The sequence below is a fragment of the Sminthopsis crassicaudata genome, chromosome 1 (genome assembly GCF_048593235.1).
Source record: "Sminthopsis crassicaudata isolate SCR6 chromosome 1, ASM4859323v1, whole genome shotgun sequence".
Lineage (NCBI taxonomy): Eukaryota > Metazoa > Chordata > Mammalia > Dasyuromorphia > Dasyuridae > Sminthopsis > Sminthopsis crassicaudata.
In genome coordinates this window covers 722,285,535-722,310,480 of record NC_133617.1, presented here as the reverse complement: position 1 = coordinate 722,310,480, position 24,946 = coordinate 722,285,535, and positions in this window count along the sequence as shown.

The following is a 24,946-nucleotide window of genomic DNA, read 5'->3' as shown; positions in this document are numbered from 1 at the left end:
TTCATCTAGACATGTCAGTGCGATCTTTTGGATCAAAAGAGCTATAATTGGCCCAAGTTGAGGATGACTTTGTCTCAGGGTGTTGATAGGAGGGAGGGGCATACTACCTCTCTCTAGTGACAAGATCCTTATCCCTCCATTACACAGGCCTCTTTTGACTCTGTGCTACAGAATAACTGCCTTTTAAGTACCTTTCATCATGGAATCCTCTTCCCTCCAGAGCAAGGGCTAAACTCTCTGGAGAAGAAGCCGCATCCTCTTCCTCTTCTGGGTGAAATCTACTACTAGAATCAATCAACCAATCAATCAACAAGAATTTATTAAGCACCTACTATATGCCAGGCACTGTGTGAGGTACTGGGGATAAAAAGGACAAAATCAAAAACATTATGGTCAGACTGTCCTTTGCATCACTGTTGAACCATATCACTTCTACTCCTCCCTACTCCCCAACAGCCCCCCACATACACACATACACAGACTCTGTTAAATGTACTTTGCCATAATCCTGGTTACAATAATATAATTTATCCTCAGCAGGTTCAGTTTCTTATCCCTTGAAACATTTTATTAATATCTTATTTTTATATCACCTTCTTTTCTTCTTCCCTTCTCAAATATAGCATCTTTTTTTCCTTCCTTCTCCCCTATCTAGAAGGCTATTGCTGGGAAGAAAGGAAAGAAGAGAGGGAGGAAGGGAGGAAGGAAGGAAGGAAGGAAGGAAGGAAGGAAGGAAGGAAGGAAGGAAGGAAGGAAGGAAGGAAGGAAAAGAAAGAAAAAGAAAGAAAAAAGGAAAAATAAAGGAAGAAAGGAAGGAAGGAAGAAGAAAAAGAAAGAAAGAAAGAAAGAAAGAAAGAAAGAAAGAAAGAAAGAAAGAAAGAAAGAAAGAAAGAAAGAAAGAAAGAAAGAAAGAAAGAAAGAAAGAAAGAAAGAAAGAAAGAAAGAAAGAAAGAAATGGGAGTGGGGAGAGATTTGTAGCACATGCAATATTTCCCACTCATAGTCCATACACACATAATCACACACACACACACACACACACACACACACACACACACAGAAGGGAAGTATGTTTCTCAACTCATCTTCAAGGCAAATATTGCTCTTTTTTTTCCCCTTAACAACTAATATTTTGTGACATTGCAGTGGACAGTTTTCATGATTTACAAACTGAAAATAAATTTCCTGTGGCAAGTATACATCAAACGAAATAAAACCATCAACACTTTCTGATTGGGGAGGCTGCGCCAGCTCTGGAGACTGATGGATTGAGGTGGGAATTGCTAAGAGGGAATTATCAGAGGAAGCAGACCATTCAGGACCAACACAGTGCCTTGCACATAGTAGGTGCTTATTAAATGCTGATTGGCTGACAATGATTCATCAGCCACCACATATACAAAAAATATACAGCAAAAAAAAATCCAAAAAAAAGTGAGGAAGAGGGAGAGAATCCTAGCAAATATAGGGAATAGGATGGCAGGATATGGAAAGCAAATTGGATAGCAGAAACAGTGAGAATGACGAAAGGGTATTAAATAGAAATAACTCCTTGGGGAAATGACTTTGACGTCTCTAGTTTGGACCATCCAGTGTTCATACATTTACATTAAATGTACAAACCATTCTTAGCTCAAGGGCTGTGTTGAAGCAGGCTGGCTGTCCCATGCTGACTTCTGGTTAAGAAGAATGAGAACCATCAGTCCAAGTGGTGCTGGTAATCCATGTTTCTGGGGAGGCCGAGCCTGGTGGGTAATTTGAGTTAGGAGTTGTCAGCTGAGACAGGGCTAAAGCTGATGAGAGGCTGAGTCTGCCTCAATCTGGTGAAGCCCCAGGACAGAGGCAGGCTGTCCACCAGTAGGGGTGACTCAGTCTAGCCCAGAAAAATGGAGCAGGTTACCGCTTCCCAGCAGATTAGGTCCTTGGGTAACTGCTGCATTTCCAGCCTGGCTGGAATATAAGGAGAAAGAAATCCCCCCTGCTTCCACCCTCCTAAGAACAGGGGAATGGAGAGAGAAAAATAAAAACAAGAGTGATAAGGGAAAGGTAGCCATAAGTTTACCACAGTTTATGTTAGACTCAATCAACAAGCATTTCTTAAGCACAATACGCTCAGCATTGGACTAAACAATAATAACAAAAGCAATATATGCCTTTCCTTCAAGGAGCTTCCTTTCTTACAGAAGAAACAACATGGATATAGATGTACAAAAGATGAGAAGAGTCTTGGGGGTGCCCAAAGACATAAAAGTGGGAGGGAATGTCTTGTCTGAGGACAAAGAGTCTGTGTTTGACAGGACTCTGTGGTATTGGAAGGAACATTGTGTACAATGAAGTTTGAAAGATAGATTAAGTCAGTTTGTGAAGGCCTTTAAAAACCAAAGTTTGTAATTTATCTCAGAAGCAACAGGGAGCCAACAGATTTTATTGACTAGGGCAATGACCTATCAGAATTAAATTTAAGGAAAATCACTATAGTGGCTACATGAACTTTGTATTTTTTAAAGAGAAGGGAGACGTCAGTCTAGCTGAGACCAATTAGGAGGCTGCCAGTCCAGATAAGTGAGGAGAATCTAAACTGGGGACCACTCCTTGGATGCTAATATAAATGGAGAGATGGGAACCTGTGTGCCAGATGCTGATGAGGTAGGAGTGGCAGTATTTGGCAACTGACTGGCCATGTGATGTGAAAGAGTGAGGCTGAAGATTATAGATAGATCAATAAAGCATTTGTTAAATGCCTGCTATGTTCCAAACCACAGGGAAACAATGAGAACACAAATATGAGTTAAGTCTCTGATTTCAAGTAGCTAACATCCTAGTTGGATAACAATCCATGTCTAGGAAGTGGTGCTCTGGAAATAGAAGACAAAAGCTCATCTGTCAGAGCCCCCAAACTCAGTGGTGGAGTCCAAAATTGAAATGGAAGGGAGATAAGTACAGGGAGATGCTGAGGAAGTGTATAGGAAGAGGATGAAACTGAGATCAAAGCTGGATGACAAAATCACGGTGCCTTCCTGGAGCTCAGAGACAAAAGGGATTTTAGAAACCATTTCAGCCCAAACCATTCACTTCACAGCAGAAGAAACAGAGGTGAGTGGGAGTAAAGTAGTTTATCCAAGACAGCCTGACTAACTGTCGTCAGGGCTGGGATTTCAATATTCATCCAAGATTTCTCAAATCACTTAGTTTTTCCAAGTGTTGATCTCCTGAAATAAAAGGGTGGGCTACATCATCTTTAGAACTCTTCTAACTCTAGAAAATTTCTGTGATATCCTCCAGTGTTTTGACCTTTTGCCAACTTGGGCTTGTTTTCCAAATGAGCAATATCGACCTGCCAGAGGGCCAACTACCTTAAAAAATGAACAACAGTCATCGAGTTTATTGACCTAATATTTTTCACATTAATCTTGTTGGATTTTAAATCTGTAAAGGCCATATTGTGGGTCCCATTCCTCAGATTAAAGCACTTTTAATTGTGCTGTCATGTCAAGCATATTTAAATCTAAGTGACAGCATCAGTGAGGAAAAGATTTATGCCTATGGTAGTGCACTGACACGATGTTCCATGAAGGCTACTCCAGGAAATTTTATGTAAACATACACACATATCTGTAGACACACACACACACACATATATGTATCTATATATTTACATTTATACATACATACAGAGAGAGAGAGAGAGAAAAGGAAAGAAAGAGGGAGAGAAAGTTGGGTATACATATGGGTATATACATACATAGATATTTATATAGATATGTACATATATATATATCCATATACATATACACACATATAAATATATATGTAAATGTGTATATATACACACACATTCATAAAGCACATATATACATATGCATAAGTACATATACAAACCATAATCACGGACTCCTGATATATAAAAGCACAATCCCACAGTCCTATCAGTGAGTCAGACAAAAGACCTCCTACTTGCTACCAACAGGTTATCTCTCTACCTTTCAGCATAAAGTTTTTCATTATTCAGTTCGACAAATATTTATTAGATACCTGCTATTTTCAAGGTATTGAGGTAGGTGCTAGGGATACAAAGACAAAATAATCCCTCCCCTCAAGGAGCTTGTATTCTAGTGGGGGATAAAATACATAAACCAAAGTAAATATACAAGGTAACTTAAGAAAGGACAGTGCATTAACAGTTGGGGAAGGTTGAAGAAAAAAAGCCACTTGCAAGAAAACCATCACATAGGCAGTGTACCTGAGCCGAGCTTTGAAAGAAGCAAAACATTCTGAGAGGCAGAGGGGAAGGAAGTCGCATCTCTTAGGAATGGTGAACCATCTGTGCAAAGTTATTGAAACCAGAAATGGAATGCTAAGTTCAGACCAGTTTGGCTACCATGGAGGATGTATGAAGAGGAGAGGTGGAAAGTATCTGAAAAAGAGCTTCCAAAGTCAAACAAAAGAACATGTATATTCCTGCTGGTGAAAACAGGAAGCTGCAGTTTTTTTTAATAGAAAACTATCGTGGTTATACCTGTGCTATGAAGAAAGTGAAAGAGAGAAGGGACAAACTAAAAGAGATGAGACAAATTAGGAAAGCTATTGCAATAGGTCAGACAAAAAATAAAGAGGGCTCCTATAGCAAAGCAGTGATCATGGAAATGGAAAGAAAAAGATAAGAAAGGGATGTGGGAGTAAACTGAGTAAAATTTAGAAATATATTGTATATGAATAGTATGAAGAATAACTAATAGTCAAAAAAATGAATCCAAAGTTTAAGAACTTGAAGGATAGTAACATTACCCTCAGGACACATGTATATGAAGTTAGTAGATCAGAAAGGACCATGGAGATCTACTTCTATAACAAAAAGGGATTAAAGAAATTAGGTTTTGAAGCATGATTGGCAATGGGACAAGGAAATGAGAAATTCAAGGGTAACAGAGAGTGGTTGAATTGATTATCTGTAGGGTCAAGACTTTGAAAGGTCATAGGCTCATAGCCATAGAGTTGGAAGAAACCTTAGAGGATCTCCCACTTTCCTCATTTTCCCATCAAATTCTCTACAGGAAATAGGCTCAGCATATTAAATGAATTATCCAAGGTCACACAGGGACTAAGTTGCAAAGATAGAAATCAAACTTGATCTCCAAATCCAATTTTTTTTATCTATACAATGAAAAAAGTAAGATCAGAGGCAGGTAAGATACTGGTGCGGGGAGGAAGGGTGAAGAAACTGGAGGACATGATGAAATAAAGAATAGATTTAGGAAGAATAAGGCAAAGTTAGAGGAAAGGATAAAACGTGATCAAAGAAGGAAAGATGGAAAATTGTGATTAGGGAAAAAACTTTCAGAATTTGGGATCATAGGAATAGAGTTATGGATGATGGCAAGATAGAATCTGACAAGCAATTATATTGACTATATCAATAGAATGACTCAGTCTGTTCAACCACATTGGAAACTTATGCTTTATTTTAGTCAAAGAATTATAGAATGTCAAACTCAAAAGGGACCTCAAGGAAAACAAGTCCAACCTCTTACTCAACCAAGTATCCCTGATACTGATGAGAACTAGATGAGTACCTAAATGAAAATGGGGTTTAATTGGGGTCTAGTGGCAGGTTTGGGGTACAGAGAGTCAAATAGAGCTCCCCTGCAACCCCTTTGTATTCGGCACAAGGATAGAGTTAAATGAGGTCTAGTAGCGGCACAAGAGTCCTCTGTAAAGGAATTGACAGACCCAAAAACCTAGATTAATAAAAGAAGTTTATTGTAGGGTTTGGAAGTAAAGTTTAGTTAGTAAAGTTGAAGCTAGAGATAAAAGGCACCGGAACCACAGGTCCAGTGGGCAGAAATCCTTGACATGGTCGGCATAAGGATGCCATGTTTGACATCTCTACAAAAAGTGGACTCCAGTTTGGCCTTTTTTATAATAAGGGGGCTTTGGATAATCTGAAGGGGCCTGTGGGTGGAGTCCCATGTTGGCTTCTGGCTTGAGTTCCAGCCAGGGTTAGAATTTGAATAGAATTCAATGGGTTTTTAAATTAGGAGGAAACTGTGCTTGGGGGTGGGGTCCTTTCCCTGAGGCAGAGTCCAAGGAGGTTTTAAGAGTTTTGGGGTTTCCTCATCAATACAACATTATGCCTATAGAGTTCTAACCAATCTCTGCTTGATATAGTGGAAATGTGCCGGACTGAGAGGAACCTGGATTCAAATATCATCTCTGCATAATGTCTGGGTAGATTTGAGCAAGTCACAATTTCATTGAGCCTCAGTTTCCTCATCAATAAAATAGGGTTATTGAGTTAAATGTTTTTGAAGGGCCTCCCAGTTCCAAATCTATGATCCTTTGACCATCAAGGAAGAGGAATATAATCTTTTGAAAAACCATTTCCCTTTGGGATAGACTAAATTATAAAGAAGTTTCCATATGACATTGAACCAAATCCCACCCTCTTGAAATTTCTACCAGTTTTGTTTATCTTGATCTCTAAGAAGATCCCTGTAGATACTTACCACCACCAGTTTTTAGCTAATGAAATACAAGTGATTTTGCTTATTTGAACCAAGATTTCTGTTCCCTGAAATTCTGTTTCTCCATTAGAGTGATTACTGAAAACAAATTGTGAGTATATTTTTTATCTCTAGCTTTCAAAAGTTTGACCAAAGAGACTCATTGGACACTGGCAGTCCCAGTTTCCAGGTCAGACCCCATCTGAACCATGCCAGGCAAGGGTTTTTTTTGCCAATTCTTTAGTTTTTGGGGGAGTTTTGCAAGACAGTTGGGGTTAAGTGACTTGTCTAAAGTCACATAGCTAAAGTAGTACTAAGTGTCTGAAGCTGGATTTGAATTCAGATCTTCCTGACTCCACTGTGCCATCTAACTGACCCATTTTGTCAATTCTTAACAATCACAAGAAAAATAAATTGTAGACTCTTCTTCAAGAAGACCCCACAAACCACAGTGGCCACCAAACGACCACCCTAAATTCTGCTAGAAAATGTGTTTCTTTTATGAGAGCAAAACTTCAACCACAGGAGTTCACAAACTCTAGGGAGAACAGATATCAGTGACTGGCAGTATTTCTGTAAGAAAAGCTACATTGGGTGTAGAAGACATAAGGCAGGAGCCAGGGAAAGGATGGCATAATTATAGTCAAGCTTCCTGGCATGATGTGCCCAAATTAAAAGGCTCCTGGGTCACCAAGCCCTGTTCCAGAAGAAATAGATCAAAGCTGCTGTTCCTTTCCATCCCTGATACCCAAATATTGTAGGTCATCGCTTCAATGCCTAATTATATCCAGGGCTACTCCAGCCCTGAAAACTAGTAAATAATCTCTATTTTTCCTGCCCTAATATTGTTTAAATGTGGTCTGGATTTATGCTTGTCCCTAATGATGGCATTTACTTCAAAAGAATAGTCCCTCAATTTTGGTTCCAGCTTATTTTTGTAGATTGCCTATGATGTATACATTACAAAAGACAGTGTTTAGCATAGATGCTAGGAATCTTCAGATGGAAGAAATACAAGTGTCTAGGGAAAAAAGGAAGCTCTAGGGCAAATAAGGACACAGACCTTCAGGGCCCAGCATAGAACCACACCTTTGTGGAAGATTCCACAAAGAGGAAAAAAAGGACTTCCAGGAACCAGAATCTGTGAGTTTGTTCTTTGCCATTTGGGTTCCTTACATGTGCTTTTCTATTATTTTACCATAATTTCTAGGCCTTTCTCATTGGGGATCTTATATGTTCAAGGAGAAAGGTGTCTTTGGTTTGGAGAAATTGTTTCTCTAACAACTGTCCTTTCTATACCTACTAAAAGCTAATTTCCTCAAAGCTAATTTAATCTGACTGATAAAATTGAGAAGTGAAGGGGCTCATGAGAGACAATATTAGAAATCTCAGTCCTTGATGGTTTCCATATAATGCTCGGTAGAGAATTCTTTGGGGACCCAGACTATCAATGTTTATGGAAGTTGGGTAAATATTCCCCCAAAAGTACTGTAAATAGAAATGCAAACACATTCTTCACTGGAAATAGGAAAAAAATAAGTAACATAATAACAATAATTCTGACCTTGCCAAATCAACGAAGTTTGTAATTCATCCTTTAACTTGGTCCTTTATTACTATCTCTGAGGGTTTCTTCCACCTCTAAAATTCAATGGAACAATTATTTTTTTTCCTTCACAATGTTTTTCTCTATGCTTGTTTCCTCACTTAACAAGTTCTTCCCATTTAACCTTCTCTGTATGCTTAAATTTTAATTCAATTCAATTCAACAAGAATTTTTAAAGTGCTTATTAAATGTAAAGCACTATCTATAAAAATTTATTAAATATCTACTTTATACAAGGTGCGAGATGGGAATTTAAATATGACAATCCCTAGCTTTAATGTTCCATTTCTTTGAAAGAAAAAGGTAAACATTCAACTATCCAATTTGACTCATTACATAAAAGTTCTGTATGGTCAAGGTTTCATTAACTGAATAAATGAAAAGGCATTTAATGTGTTTATTAAATGTCAATCTCTATGCTAAACCTTGGGGATGAAAATTCCTAAGCAAAGATAGTCTTTGTCTTTTTTATTGAAGCTTTTTATTTTCAAAACATATGCAAGGATAATTTTTCACCACTGACCCTTGCAAAACCTTGTATTTCAATTTTCTCCCCTTCCCCTCCCCAGATGGCAAGTAATTCAATATATGTTAAACATGGTAAAAATATACACAAATCCAAGATAGACATATGTATTTATACAATTATCTTGCTGCACAAGAAGAATCAGATCAAAAAGGGGGGAAATGAGAAAGAAAATAAAATTCAAGCAAACAAAAAAAGAAGAGAAAATGCTATGTTGTGATCCACACTCAGTTCCCACAATCCTCTCTCTGGGTTTAGATGGCTCTCATCACAAGATCATTGGAACTGGCCAGAATCATTTCATTGTTGAGAAGAGCCATGTCCATCAGAATTGATCATTGTATAATCTTGTTGCCGTGTACAATGAAATCACTTCACTTAGACTCAGTTCAGGCCTCTCTAAAGTCATCCTGCTGGTCATTTCTTATAGACCAATAATATTCCATAAGTTCATACACCATGACTTATTCAGCCATTCTCCAACTGATGGGCATCCACTCAGTTTCCAGTTTTTTGTCAGATAGTCTTTGTCTTCAAGAAATTTACATTGTATTAGGGAAAAATAAGAGAGAGGTATGGTGAGCAGGGAGGAGAATTTGGTTTGAAAATTTTAAGAGATGTTGAATGGAGCTGAAAGGGAATAATTCAATATAGATCAACTATTATTAGTTAGATCAACTGCTATTAAGTGGCAATGTGTTATTTGTTTATTTTTTTTATTTGTGTTTATTTGATTGTTGTTCTAGAATGGGGAAGGAAGAAAGAAAGAAGGAAAGTGAAGAAGGGCTGGCCCCTCCCTAGAGGACTAATGGCCATAAGAGGCTGAGATCTCCAAGCCACGGTACAGACCAGCAATGGACTGGACTCCAGTTGCTAATTAAGTGATAGGGAAGAATTTGAAGCCAGATCTTCCAGTCTCCAAAACCAGCACTCTCCCATCTGCCATATTTTGGAATGGTGTTTTATGCTTGTTAAAGAGTTCTAGTGAGCACAATTCACATCAGCAATCTCAGCCAGGACTGTTCTCTCCTGTCTCTGGAAGATCAGCTCTCTGTATCACTTGGGAAGCTCCTCACATAGGATCATTGTTCCCACATGGAACATTTCTCTGATTCAACTGTAAACTCCTCAAGAGTAGGGGGCAGATCTTATAATGTTTAGGCTTCTATTTTCAGAGGCAAAGAGTTAACAGCATTCTAAACATGGCATCAGAAGACCTGGGTTGTAAATCCCATTTCTGATATTTACTAACCATATAATTCCAAGCAAGTACCCTGACCTCTCTGAGCCTCAGATATAAAATGTGTTTTTATTAAATCACCCAATCATAGACTTTGTCCTGAAAGGGACCTTCCTTAGAGGATACATAATATAATCTCCTTATTTTTCTTTTATTTTTAACAAATATTTTTATTCTGTCACTTCTACTATCCTCCTTCCCATTAAACATATATCAACAGTGTTGATGTCCATCAACACATATCTATATGGTACAGCAAAACAAAAAGATCTCCATGTCAACCATATCCAAATATGTATGGCTCTCGTTCCTTCTCAGATAGTGAGCGATAGGTTTCATCTTCATTCCTCTTCATTCTGTTGAGTCATTTCAGTCCTGCTCCCATTTGAGGTTTTCTTGGAAAAAATATTGAAGGAGTTTCCTTCTCTATCTCATTGTACAGATAACAAAACTGAGATAAACAGGATTAAGTGACTTGACCAGAATCACACAACTGAGACCAGATTTGAACTCATGAAGTTGAATCTCCTTGATTCCCAGTCCAGTGCTATATCCACTGCACCACGTAGTTATCTTTCTCTAAAAAGTTATCATTGCATCCATTGTTTTCCAAATTCTGCTCACTTCAGTCCTCTTGCTTTATAGATGAAGATACTTTCTCCCAGAAAGGAATAGTATTTTGCCTGAAGTCACACTCATAGTAAGTGGAAAAACTAGGATTTTAACTCAGATGTTGTCATTTCAAATCTAAACAGAAGTTTTCCCACTATGTAATGCTCTCCCCCTCATATTAAGCACAGCAGGATCTCCCTTAAGTAAGATAACATAGAAAATGTTTTGAAAACTTTAAAATGCCATCCAAAATAGTTATTGCTATTATCTTTTAATTCTCGGCAGTGACTTTACACATTGACAGATCATGGAAGAGAGGGGATGAACACTATTCATTGATGGAGATCTTAGTCCTACACATCTTACTATTTGGCTAATGAGTTTCTCTGGCTGAAAAAAGTGTATGACCTAGAAGCCATCCCTTGGTAAATATGTGTCTTTTGATGACAGACGCTGAATGTCTTCACCCTGGACTACAAGCCTTCCTGGTATGAGTTACAAGTAGCCCCCCTCCTCTCCTTGCCCACTGGCATAATTTTTTAAAAACTAGAGGCAATTTTAGATCACAATAAGATGTAACAGTAGAACTTTAGTGAAAATTAGTCCATCATTTAGTCAGTCAACAAATACCTACTAAACACATTCTATGGGCCAGGCACTTTGTTAAATGCTGAGAGCATAAGAAAAGGCAAAAATCTCATGCTTTCAAGAAATGTACAGTTTTCTAATAGAGGAGACAACCAACAGCTGAAATAATGATTACAGCCATTAAAAGCAAGAAGTAATTATTCTTAGGGAATAAGCCTTAATAAACATGTATTGACTAAATGAATAAATTGCAAGCCAGTTGAAAGTAGAAAGTCCTCTTCTTTGTAGCCTCCATAGTACCTGGTTTTATTTTGGAGGGCATGAAAGGTCTTTCTCCCTACTTTGGGCTAATAGCTGTCATTTATATAGCATTTTATAGATATTGCTTTATTTAATCCTCCAGATATCATGAAATAGGTAATATGGCTATTATGAACCCCATTTCACAGATAAGAAAACTGAGACTCAGAGAGATCGATCGTTTGATAACCAAACCACCAGAATTAGCAGAAGCATGATTCAGGATCCAATCTCTTCCAACTTCAAATTCAGCTTTCTTTTCACTGTGCAATGCTACCTCAAAGTCAACTAATTTTGTGGATAAGATAAGTAGATAAGACTGAACAGATCCAATCAGTCGATCCTCAAGAAATTAATTCAGTTCATTCATTGGAAGGTCAAATGCTGAAGCTGATGCTTAAATAGTTTGGCCAGATAATAAAAAGATAGAACTCACTGGAAAAGGTCCTGATGTTAGGAAGGAAGGCCGGAGGAGAATGGGATAGTGGAGGATGAGCAGAAGTACTGTCATGGAAGCAATGAATGTGAGCTTGGACAGGAGACATGGAGGATAGACGGGCCTGGAGTCACAACCGAATGAGGGAACAACCACAAAGCCTGAGCAGATCTGTTGGAGCCAGATTAGGAAGGGTTTTGCTATGCCGGGACCATCAATTTAAATTTATTCAGTCAATAGTAGAGAACCACTACCAATATTTGAGTAGAGGGTTGACATGAGCTTAGTAATGAATTAATAATGAGAGTTACCATTTATATAGCAATTTAAGGTTTGTAAAGCATTATATATGTTAGCTCATTTGTGTGATGGATGGATTAGAAAAGAAATGGAGGTAGGAAGACTAATTAGGAAATCATTATAATAAACCATATGAGAAGCAAAGAAGACTTGAATTAGGGAGACTTGGAGGGAAGATAGAAAGGTAGGGCCATATGCGAAATATATCGAAGAGATATCAATAGTAGAACAGCAACTAATTTAATGTGTTGGGTAAGATATAGAAAAAATTTAAATGGCTCCAAGGTTGTAATACGAGGTGACCTGAAGGATGGTGATGGCAGGAAAAGAAGGAGAGTTATCAGGAAGAAGAGCATATTCAAAGAGGGAGAAAAGCCGAGTTTTAGAAACACTGGATTTGAGGTGTCTGTGGGCCATTTAGGTGAGGATATTCAGAGGCCAGCTGAAACTATGGAGAACTTGTGGATATAGATATTGATACCGGAGTCAACTGCATAGAAGTGATCATTAAAACCATAGGAAATGATGAGATCACTGAGAAAGAAGTGAAGCTGGAGAGATGACCTAAGACAGGTCCTTCCCCACATAAAAGGTCTCTTCCCCATCGTGAGGCTGACTTTCAGGATAAGTCCAGCAGCTAAATGGCACAGTGGACACAGTGCTGATTGTGGATTCAGGAGAACCGGGTTCAGATCTGGTCTCAGACACTTACTAGTTGTATAATCCCAGATGTCACTTAATCAATCCTGTTTGCCTAAGGTTTTAATCTGTAAATGCTAAACCACTCCAGCATGGTTGGCAAGAAAACCCCAAATAGAATCAGGAAGTGGACGTGCCTGAAAGAATTCAACAACAACAATGCAGAAGCTCAGAGAGATGACATTGCTATCCCAATTAGTGGGCATACAGACTAGAATCAACATCTATTGATCTTCAACATTAAGCTTTCCACTTAGGTCTCAATATTGCACCATGATATTTTTCCCTGAGGCAATTGGGGTTCAATAACTTGCCCAGGGTCACACAGCTAGGAGAAGTTAAGTGTCTGAGACCAGATTTGAACTCAGGTTCTCCTCAAGGCTGGTGCTCTATCCACTGCGCCACCTAGCTGCCCCCTACCATGCTATCTTCTATATGTATTAAATACAATTCAATTCAACAAGCAGTTAGTAGAAGCCTACTGTATGCATTCTTTAGAGGCCGAAGATTGAAAGACAAAGATGAAATTCAGTGTCTGTCCTAAAGCAGTTTACATGCTACCCCATTTAAACAGACAAGTATGTCCAAGATCATTTGAGGGTGGAGAAAAAAGCCACCTGGAATCAGGAAAAGGCTTCCCAGACAATTAGTACAAGGGCTGAGCCTTGAGAGAGCAAAAAATTCAGTGGTACAGAGGGTGAGGAGAGAGGCCTTTCTAATTATAAGAGAGCCAGAACAAAGCCAGAGGAGAGAGATGGATGCCTCATGAACAGAGATAAAATATATAATGCTGAGTTCAGGGAAATGCAGATAGGATGGTGGTTGAAAATACATCAAGAAAAGCACTACAAAATTAGGCTGGAAATGTGGAACTGAACCAGATGGGACAGTGCTTCAAGTGTTAAGCTGAGAGGTGTTTAATCTTACCAAGAGGACTGGAATCACTGAAGTCTCTTGAGCAGTGGAATGACATAGTTTTATCCAGGCTCTGGAAAGATTATTTTGGCATCCACGTCAATAGTGAATTGAAGAGACTTTTCACCCTTCCCTTTTTCTCCCTTTTTCTTTCCTCCTCCTGTTTCCTCCCTTCTTTTTCCCTTTTTTTCCCTTCCCTTCCCTCCCTTCTTTCTGTCTTCTCCTCTCCCATCCTTCTTCTTCCCTCTATCCTTTCTCCTTCCTCCCTTCTGCAGCCTCAATAATGCAGTGATGGAGAGAGCCAAGGCCACAGGACCCACTGAGGCAGACATCACAGGACTGTGCCAGGACATGTTTTCCCAAAACAATCACCATGAAGAATATAAACTTCTGGAAAATATGAACAAATTGGCTAGTTTGAAGAATCTACAAATGAAAGATATTGCAGTAAACATAAGTAGAAATCTATAGGACTTAAACCAGAAATATGCTACACTTTAACTGGATCAGATCATTTTAATAGAGAAGCAAGCAGCAGCTCTTGACCAGACAATCTACAAGTTAGGTGCATAGTCAAAGAAGCAAAGTACAAGGAGTTAGAAAGACAATGAAAAAATTCTTTAGCACAAAAAATTATTTTGTGAAAAAAAATGAGAATGTTTTATAAGAGCCTAAATGTTTGGGGTGGAACTTAGCAAACTTCTGTGCTTCGGTTCCTTAATAGGAAGAGAAGCTGCTGATCTAAGGAGTATCCCAGTGCCCACCTTTGGTTGGATTGTAACTTTGACCACCCCTTTATGTTTTCCTAAAATTGTACCCCCTGGGATGTGATCATTTGCTTTGTGGTATGCTCTGGACCAGGACTCAGAAATCAAGATCAGTCCCATCTAGAACAGACACAGATGAAAGGTTCTGGTTTCCCTGTCTCTGCCCTTCTCCCCAGGATTCTATCTTTGACTCTTGTTCTGATGCTCCCACTTGTCTTCATAAACTGTCCTTGAATGTAAATAAAAAATGTCACTTTATGACCCTCAAAAAAAGAATGGATTGGAGAGGTGGGGAGATGGTTGGAAAAACTATTGGGGATGCTTAGAGCATTGGTCCAGGCGAGAAGCAATGAGGACTTGAGCTAGGGTAGTAACTCAGAGGAGAGAAGAGGAAAGATAATAAAAAGAAGAATGATAGATTGTAGAAAGCAAATAGATGAGGATGTAAGGAAGATGGAGAAATTGTGGACGATTTCCAAGGATGGTAATGCTGGCAAGAATTAAATAACCCTGAAAATACAACTATTCAGGGAAAAAATGCATTGATCAGCCATAAACATAGTGAATTTCTCTTAGGTCCTGACTCATAAGCCCAACTCAAACAACTTCAAGATTTTTCCTTCTAAGTCAGCTTGGGAAATGAAGGAACTTGAAGTTCAAAATAGCCAGAAAGCTGTAATCAACTTCAGGAGCCTTAGGGGGACCAAGTAGATTTTTTCCACCATATGGAAAGCACACAGTCTGCCCTGGAGCCCTGGAATAAAGTCCACTAGTGGAGTAGTAGGCTTAATATCAGTGCCATCTAACTCACACCCAGCATATGAGCCTTTGATCAGAGTTCAACAGTAGCCAGGTATTGTGGTGCACATCTGTAGGCCTTGCTTCTGGAAAGGATAAATTTGGCTCATCATTTAAGCTTGGGATTCTGAGCTACAGTGTGGTGAACCAATGGGGTATCTATACTATATTTGCCTTCAATATAAGGAGCCTCCCAAGAATTAGGAGGGAGAGTAGGATCACAACTAGATTCACAAAAGAGAAGAAAACTAGCCCAGATCCAAAACAGGTAAATGTCCTCCTGTCAATCACCAATCAGCATTTCAATAAAGCCACCAGAAGTGGTCACTGGACTTCCAGACTAGGCAAAAGGAGGAGGAGGAGGAGAAGGCGGTAATGAAGGAGCAGGAAGTGGAGGAGGGGAAGAGGAGGAGGGGAAAGAAGAGGAGGAGAAAAAGAAGGAAGAGGAGGAAGAGGAAGAGAAAAAAGAAGATAAAGAAGATATGAAGAAGTAGAAGTTTAAGTGGGGAGCTCAATACTGTGATGGTGGGGGAATCCTTTGATTTGATGAGAGAATAAAGTATCCTATGCCCAGAGCATCACCTTTCAAGAATCACCATCTTATCCTGTTCCCTCAATTTGACCAGGAGGCTTCTTCTTGTTGGAAATCTGGGGCTCCAGAGCTTCCTTGGGGAAAGGAGAGAATTGGTGGTGGAGGGAGAAACAGGGCCAGACAGATGCCACATAATGGGCAGGTCCCAAATGCTTGGGAGACCCTAGGGCCCAACTTCTCTGCCTCCTCAGTCAGATCCCTATGGTACAATAAGACCCACAAATCTTTTGTCTGCAAAATTATCCTCCTCTTGTAACACTGGAAGCTGTTACCATGGAAATAAAGTAGCCTATTAGCCCAAATCTACCCAAACACTGGAGAGGCCCAGCTGAATTTCTGAGGCCTTTCTCTAATAAGGAGAAAAGCAGATTAACCTTTAAAAGAATTGACAAGAATGGCCGTTACTTGCTAGATTATGATTTTTGGTGTTGAGTTTATCTGCACTGATATTTGAGCCTTCAGCAGCCATGCTGGAAAAAAAAAAAAAAGGAAGCCAGTGTGGAATTGCAGCTCCCAGCCTCCTTCACAGCCCAGGGTTTGATTTTGAATTCCTGCCCCTCCTTTCTTCCCCATCTCCCCAACACCACGATTTCCCTTCCTTCAGGCTTGGCCTACCCAGTTCCTGGATGGGGTTCCTCTACAGACCAGGGAGCAGAGAAGAAGAGAACGGGAGGGGAGAGGAGGACATGGAGAGATGGAATGAGACAAAGAAACAGGGAAAACAGAGGGAGAAAGATAGAGGAAAGAGGCAAAGAGAGGAGAGATCGATAGAGATGGAGAGGGGGAAGACTTGAAGAGAGGGGAGAGAGAACAGTAAGAGAGGGAGAAGAAGGAAGGAGAGAGATGGAGAGGGGGAATGAGACAGAGACATTAGGAAAACAGAGGGAGAGACAGAAGAAAGACAAAGAGGCTGAGATTGAGGAGAGACACAGATGGAGAGGAGGAAAGATGAAGAGAGAAGAGAAAGAAAGGGGAGAAAAGAAGAATAGAATAGAAAGAGACAAAAAGAGAGAGGGGGAAAGAGGAGAGAAAAGGGCAGGAAAGGGGAGAGAGAAAGGCAGAGAGATGAGAGAGAAAAGAAAGATGAAGACAGAGGCAAAGATAGAAAGGGACAGAGACAAGAGAAGGGAGAGAGAAAGGAGAAAGAGGGAGGAGAGGAGAGAGAGGAGAGTGAAAGAGAAAGAAAAGAGAGGGAGAGGAAAAGAGAAAAAGAGGAGGGGAGTAAAGAAAGGAAGAGAGAGAGCCAGATAGAGGCAGACACACAGAGAGAGAAGAGGAGAGCAGAACAGAAGGGAAGAGAAGGACACAGAGAGAAAGAGAAAAGGGGGGAAGGGAGACAAATTGATAGAGACAGGGAGGCACAGAGACACAAAGAGAGAGCCGTAAAGGGGAGGGAGGAGAGAAAGGGAGACAGACGGACAGACAGACAGACGCAGGAAGTCAGAAGCAGAGGCAGAGACGCCGAGAGAAAAGGGGAGAAGGGGGAGGAGGGACGGGGCCGGAGGGACAGCGGAGAGAGCTCCCGTCCTCCTGGTGGGAGCGGCGGCCGCTGGCGCAGAAAGCGCTTCCCAGAAAGCCTGCTCTAAGACACCCAGGAGAAACCTCAAACCCGGCTCCCTCTGATTAGGCGCTGCCTCTGGCCTCCTCCTCCTCCTCGGATGCCTTCCCCAGCTGCCCCTGGAACATTCTTTCCCCGTGCCAAAGCCCAGAACCCGAGGCCACCAAAATAAAGCCAGCCGCGCCCCTCCTCCGCTCCCCGCAGACCTCCGCTCGCGTCTGGGCTCGGGGCGCGCCAATCACCCCAGGCCCGGAGCAGCGTGGGGCCACCCCATTGCCCGCAGCCGGCCGAGGAAGGCCGATCGGCCGGCAGGGACCTACTATTACGGCCGGTGGGGCGGCTCCTGCGGCAGAGGAGGCTTCGCTAGCGGGGGCGGGCCTCCAGCCAAGGGGTCCCGGGGACCTCACGGATTGGAACGGGAACGCTCCCGGGGCCCTTTGTCCTAGGGGAGAGAAGGGAAAAAAAGTTAAGGGGACACTCCCGGCAAGAAAGGGCCGGAGCTTTCAGGACCAGCCCTCACCAAGCCCTCCTCTTTCGAGACGGGGCTTCCCCGCCCCAGCGTCCGGCCTCAGGTGAACGGGGCAGTCCGTTAATCACGGCACGCTTGGCTCGATCCAATGTCGAGTTCATTCAGCAGGCACTTAGTGAGCAGCTACTCTGGGCAAGCCGAGAGGCAGAGCAGGAGGCAGAGACCGGGTTCCGCTAGGACTAAGGCGGGCCTGCATCAGTAGAACGAGCTACCAGTACAATGAAGTCAAAGTCCAGTTCTCTAAGCTGAGCCGCCGTGCCAGGCTCTGAATGTACAAGACAAAAATAAGACGGGGGCGGGGGGAGGGGGGGGGAAGGGTACATACTGATGCACAGGTCAGTGAATAAAATACAAAATGAAAACCAGGGCTGGGAAGGTTTTCACCTCTTGTAGGAGATGATGCTCGAGCTGGAGGTGTCAGAAGCAGAGGTGAGAAAAGTTAACCTTTCAGGAATGGGACATAACCTGAGCAAAGGCTAAGGACACCGGAGAAGATGGAATGTTGGACAGAAAAGGAGAGGTCCTTCGTGTCCAGGCACAGAGAATGGAGAAGTAAAGGATATCCACATAAGGCTCTTAACTATGTGGCTTTTGTTTTGTTTTGTTTTGTTTTGTTTTGTTGTTGTTTTTTGTTTGTTTGTTTGCTTTTTAATTTTACTTTGAAGTACAAAAATGGCAGCAAAGTTTAGTGGATAGAAAGCTGACCTTGGAGTCAGATGGGTTTGAGTTCAAATGCCATTTTTAAAACATGCTGGCCCTGTGACACTGAGGGAATTATCTAACCTCTCACTGCTCAAAGCAAAACTAAATCTAAACAGGATCTAAACAGGAAGGTTTAGATCATTGCCTGCTGATCTCCATTGGTAGAGGGAATTTCTTCACCTGAGAATTCCATATACCAATGAAGTCACAGACCAGGTTTTCTATTTCATTAACCCCAAAAAGAGCAGAATTTAAGGATGCCCAAGGACCAAGCTGCTTCAATTGATATAGTGCCTTTAAAAGATCCCTGCATTCAGATCTAAAGACTGGTATATGCTGCTTGTATAATCCTGGGCAAATCACCTACTCTCAGTGATCTAGACAATTAAGATTATAGGCTATAGGCTAACCCTATAATTAGCTGTTCAAACAATTGTCAATCTGAATTATTAGAAAGAACTTTTCCTGGGAGTTCTTTCATCAGTGAAACATGGTAGATCTATAGCTGATGGGGTGTCTACACTAAGTCCAATGCCAATATGATGAACTTTGGGACTGGGGACTGGGCTGCCTAAGGAGAAGCCACCTCCCACAATGGAAATGGAGTGGGTCAAAATATCTCTGCTTAAGCCCACAAGAAACTGCTTCTCTTCCAATTTGGGTGAGATAGGTATATTCTCATAAAGAAAAGAAAAAAGAGTAAAAAAGAAAAAATAAGGAGGAAAAAGGAGAAAAGAAAGGTAAATGAGGAAGAAAGAAGGATGATTAGATAAGTATATAAGAGAAGGACCTGGCCTCAGACACATTCTAGTTGTATGACTTCAAGTAAGTTATTTAACCTCTTAGACAATTTCAGTTTAATTAACAATAAAATGGAGATAATAATATCACCTACTTTCCCAGAGCTGTTGTCAGTATCAAATGAGATAATATTTATAAGATACTTAGCATAGTTTCTGGAATATCATAAATTCTATGTAAATCCTAGTTGTTTACAAATTATTATTATTATTATTACTACTACTACAACTAAGAACTCCAGAGTTCAAGTGATCCACCAGCTTTAGCCTCTCCAGTGGTAGGGCTTACAGGTGTGTACCATCATCACAACTGACGTAGGCATCACATTTCTATCAGGATCATTGCTCCTTTCACTACTGCCCACAAGCTCAAATCTTCATAATGACTCCTTTAGCTGTTCACAGCCTTGGAGAATCTCACTAAAGCCAGGACAGGCACTTGAGGAGGTTTGAGTTTATCCATCTACACTAAAAGTCAAGATAAAAGTATGATTTGCCAGTTGTAATTAATTCAAAGAAAGATGAAAAGTTACATCAAGTAGTACTCCTGAGGGCACTGGAACGCACAGTCCTTTGTACTTGTACATCCTGTTTTTTATTCTTGTCCTGACTTGAACTATGAAACAAAATATCTTGGAAGTATTTGGCATTCCAGTGAGAATTTGGGATATAGGCAGAAAGAGAATATTGTGTTGTAGAGGGAAGAAAGGAAGGAAGAAAGGGAGAGAGGGGGAAGGAAGGAAGGAAGGAAGGAAGGAAGGAAGGAAGGAAGGAAGGAAGGAAGGAAGGAAGGAAGGAAGGAAGGAAGGAAGGAAGGAAGGAAGAAGAACAGAAGGGAAAGAAAGAAGGAAGAAAGGAATGAAGGAAAGGAAAGAAAGGAAGGGAAGGAAGGGAAGGAAGGAAGGAAGGAAGGAAGGAAGGAAGGAAGGAAGGAAGGAAGGAAGGAAGGAAGGAAGGAAGGAAGGAAGGAAGGAAGAACAGAAGAGAAAGAAAGAAGGAAGAAAGGAATGAAAGAAAGGAAAGAAAGGAAGGGAAGGAAGGAAGGAAGAAAGGAAGAAGAACAGAAGGGAAAGAAAGAAGGAAGAAAGGAATGAAGGAAAGGAAAGAAAGGAAGGGAAGGAAGGGAAGGAAGGAAGGAAGGAAGGAAGGAAGGAAGGAAGGAAGAAGAACAGAAGAGAAAGAACGAAGGAAGAAAGGAATGAAAGAAAGGAAAGAAAGGAAGGGAAGGAAGGAAGGAAGAAAGGAAGAAGAACAGAAGGGAAAGAAAGAAGGAAGAAAGGAATGAAGGAAAGGAAAGAAAGGAAGGGAAGGAAGGAAGGAAGGAAGGAAGGAAGGAAGGAAGGAAGGAAGGAAGGAAGGAAGGAAGGAAGGAAGGAAGGAAAGAAGGAAGGAAGGGAGGGAGGGAGGAAGGGAGGGAGGAAGGCAGGGAGGAAGGAAAAGAAGGAGAGAGGAAGGGAAGGAGGAAAGGAAGGAGGGAAGAGAAGGAGGGAGGAAAGGAAAGAGGAAGAGAGGGAGGGAGGAGGGGGAAGACAGGGCAGGAGGAAGGAAAGGATGGAGGGAGTGGGAAGAGAGGGAAGGAAGGGATGAGGGAGGAAGGAAAGAAGGAAGGGAGGAAGGAAAAAAAGGAAGGAAAGGAAGAAATGGGAAGGGGAGAAAGAAAAGATTTATTAGGTGTTATTATGTAACAGAAACTGTGCTAAGATCTGGGATACAAATACAAGCAAAAATAAAAACCATTCCTGGCCCAGTGAAATTACATTCTAACACAGGAGACAACATGTAAATGGGAACTGAATGAAGGTAGCCATGCTAGGGCACAGTTTTGAAATCCAGAAAGTTAGGGACAGTCTAGGAGAGAAATGAAGGCAGACTGGCTTGAGCCTCTCTTCCAAAATAAAGATTTTTAGAAAGAGATCACCAACAGAAGATGTCAGGAGGACTCTGCAGAAGGATATTCAAATAGGGCCAGGCAGCTAAGGTGGCAGGCTATTCCCAGACAAGGAGGTCTCAGCCACGGAGAAAAAAAAATTCAGGATAACACAGCAATAAAGGCATGGTTCTAAAAGTCCTATAATGAAATGTATAACATATGTCCTTCTAATGTATTACATATCTCCCTCAGTTGGGTCCATCAATCCTAAATAATCATTTCCATTCATTAGTCATCTACATATAATAGATAGATATACTTTTGGAGTATTTTTGCCCAAGTTAATTCTAAGGGATGCTGATGTATCCCAGATCTATGTATCATGTGACTAAAAATCATAAACTCTCTTAGCTGGAGAAGATCTAAGAAATCACAAGTGGTTATCCAATCTCCACTCCCAAAATTTCAGTGAAAGGAGACCCCTGTCTCCGTCAGCATCTCTGCTTCGGAGTAATTCTGTTGTAAGGACCTTCTATTGAGCTTAAGTCTACCACAGACTGCTGTAGTTTGACATGACAAGCACTCACAGATTTGGAAGAAACTTGTGTGTTTAATCTAAGCCTTCTCTTACGCAGCTTGAACATGCCAGACCTGAAAACCTACTCACATCCGGAATGAGTTCAATAGGTAACACTGTATTTATGCCATGAAGAGTAGAGCACCCTCCAAAATCTATGAAGAGAAAAGTGGGGAGGAATGGGCAGATAGGGAAGCAAAGTGGGGGAAGAAAAGAGAGGGATCTTTGGGAATGTTTAAGTAATAGCAAGACAAGTTATGGAGCAGAATTTAAAGAGGTAACAAGGATAGGAAAGACATGTGTGTGTATGTGGAGTGGGTGTGGGTGTGAGTTTGTGTATGTATCCATATGTCTATATATGTATACATAAATATATCTTTTCTTAAATGTAGCTTGCTTGGGGGTGGGGGGAGAATAAAGTAAATAAGAGAACTAAAGAACAATTTGCAAGGAAGCAAAGAAAAATGATCATTCATGAATATGATTTCTTCTACTAATATATATATATATATGTGTGTGTGTGTGTGTGTGTGTGTGTGTGTGTGTGTGTGTGTACACATACACTTTCTTGATCTGGTCATTTGTAATTATATATTTTGAATCCTCCCTGATATTCTGTTAGGCATATGACAATGCTCTCTTTTGTTTTGCTTTATTTTGTTTTGTATTGCTTTTCTATTTTCTTTTTTTACTTTTTTTTTCTTCAAATAAAAAAAAAGAAAGTTCTCAACAACTCTGCTGCTCACACAGGTATCGAGCATTGAATAATCAGTTTCCATCAATAAGAAGAGACATATGCAAAGATATTTTGAATCGAGTTATGCTAGAAACCCTTATTCTAATACCTTCCAATAAACTACTTGCTAAAATGTGGCATCTAGGCCTTTTCTCCAACCTCCAAATGTTTTCTTACTGGGGAAAAGTACAGTAAAAATACCACCTCTTCTCTTCTAGACTCTAAGACCTCAATTTAGGCAACAAGAATCTGGAAAGACTGTATTTTGAGCGAGTCAAGTGCCACAGCTTCCAAGTGTTTTTCACATGTACTGGTGTCTAATCAAACATCTCCCAACTCTGAGTTCTTTGGATAATTTTTAAACTAACTTCACAGCTTGGGATATTTAGCCTCATTAAACTCGTCTTATTAGATTTATGATTATTGGATTATGGATTAATCATTCTATTTCATAAAGATCTGCCTTCTTATCATTTACAAATTAAATAAGCATATCACAATAGTATCATAATAGGATCACAGATTTAGAGATGGGAAGGATTTTAGAAAACATTGAACCTATCACCCCATTTTACACATGAGAAAACTGAAGCATAGAGAGGTTAGGTGACTTCCCAGGGAGGACATAGCTAATAAGTGTCTGAGGTTAGATTTGAACTCAGAGCTTCCTGATTCTAAGACAAGAGCCCATCCATTCTACTGCCTTGCATAAAACATCTATTTACTTCCTTCAGCATCAAATAAAAACATTCACAGGCATACATTAATAAATACAAAAATGTAAAACACTCCATCAGTCCAACATACCTATTACAACTCCTCCTTTCTCCTCCCCCCTGACTCACCCAGTATAAAGATTGGTAGAATAACTGAAGAGATATTCCTCATTCACCCAGATCTGCACTATCCAAGCAATTCACAAGAGACCTGATCTTTTGACCAACAAGGGTTTGGGAATGGGTTTTTGTTGTTTATTTGTTTATTAACTACTATATGATTCTGGATCTGGTCATCTTCTTCTTCAAGAAATATACTATTATGGGGCAGCTAGATGGCACAATGGATAGAATACCGGCCCTGAAGTCAGGAGGACCTGAGTTCAAATTTCGCTTCAGACACTTAACACTTCCTAGCTGTGTGACCCTGGGCAAGTCACTTAACCCTCGCCTTAGCAAATAAAAAAGAAAAGAAAAAGTAGCATACTATTAGAAAATATTTCTCCTCCTAATCAGCTGAGGTTTGAATCCCAACTTCAGTTCAACAATGCTGCAATAACCCATTTCTCAGACTGATAAGTCAGTGACTTCTGCTAAGGGACAGAAATTTAAAAAAAAAAAAAAAGCAATGAGAAATTCAAGAATCCAGCTAAGCAAGCATGTCACCTAATATATCCATGCTTCAAGTCACAATTGCTATTTTGGAAAGTGGGTGAGAAAGGGAAAGAAGAAATCTATTTCCCTACTTTCTGAAAGTCTCAGGAAACATGGAATTCCAGCATTCCAAACGAGGATAGTCCTATCTATAGCCCTTGTTTTAGAACAGGGAGATTGGAGATTTCTCCACCAGTCTCCTAATGGTCACTTTGCCCATTTGAGACTATCTAGTCACTGGGGATCAGTCACATGCCACTAGTGTCACCTTGGCAAGTTTCAGGCCCTTCAGCAAAAGACTAAAGTTCCATGAAAAATGGCTCAGTGGATTCACTACCCAGGTCCTCACTCCCCATCATCCCCTGCTTCATTTCTATCCCGGTCATTAACAATTTTGAACAGCACAACGAGGCCATGATGGAGCTCAGCAACACTCCTTTAGACACCTCCCTCTAAATTGACATAGATCCTTTAATGACTATTTTGGGAGCCTGGTCATTCAACCAATTCCAAATCTGCATAACTGTACTATAATCTAGGCAACATCTCTCCATCTTGTTCCTGAGGATAATTTGAAAGTCTTGGCTGAAATCCAGGTATGCAACATCAACAGCACTGCTTTAATCTATCAGTCTAATAACCCTGTCAAGAAAGGAAATGAGAATAGTCTGACATGACCTGTTCCTGATGAAGCCATGCTGGGGCTAAGTGATCATAGCTTCCCCTTTTGCAGTGTTTACAGGAGCCATTCCTTTAGTCATACTTTCTAGAATTTTCCAGAAATAAATATGGAGCCAATTGGCCCAGAATTTAGAGACAGGACACACTTGGCCTTTTTTTTTTTTTTTTTTCAATCAGGACATTTGCCCAACACAAATCTTACAAGGTACTTCTCTCATTCTCCATGATTTTTCTGAAATCACAG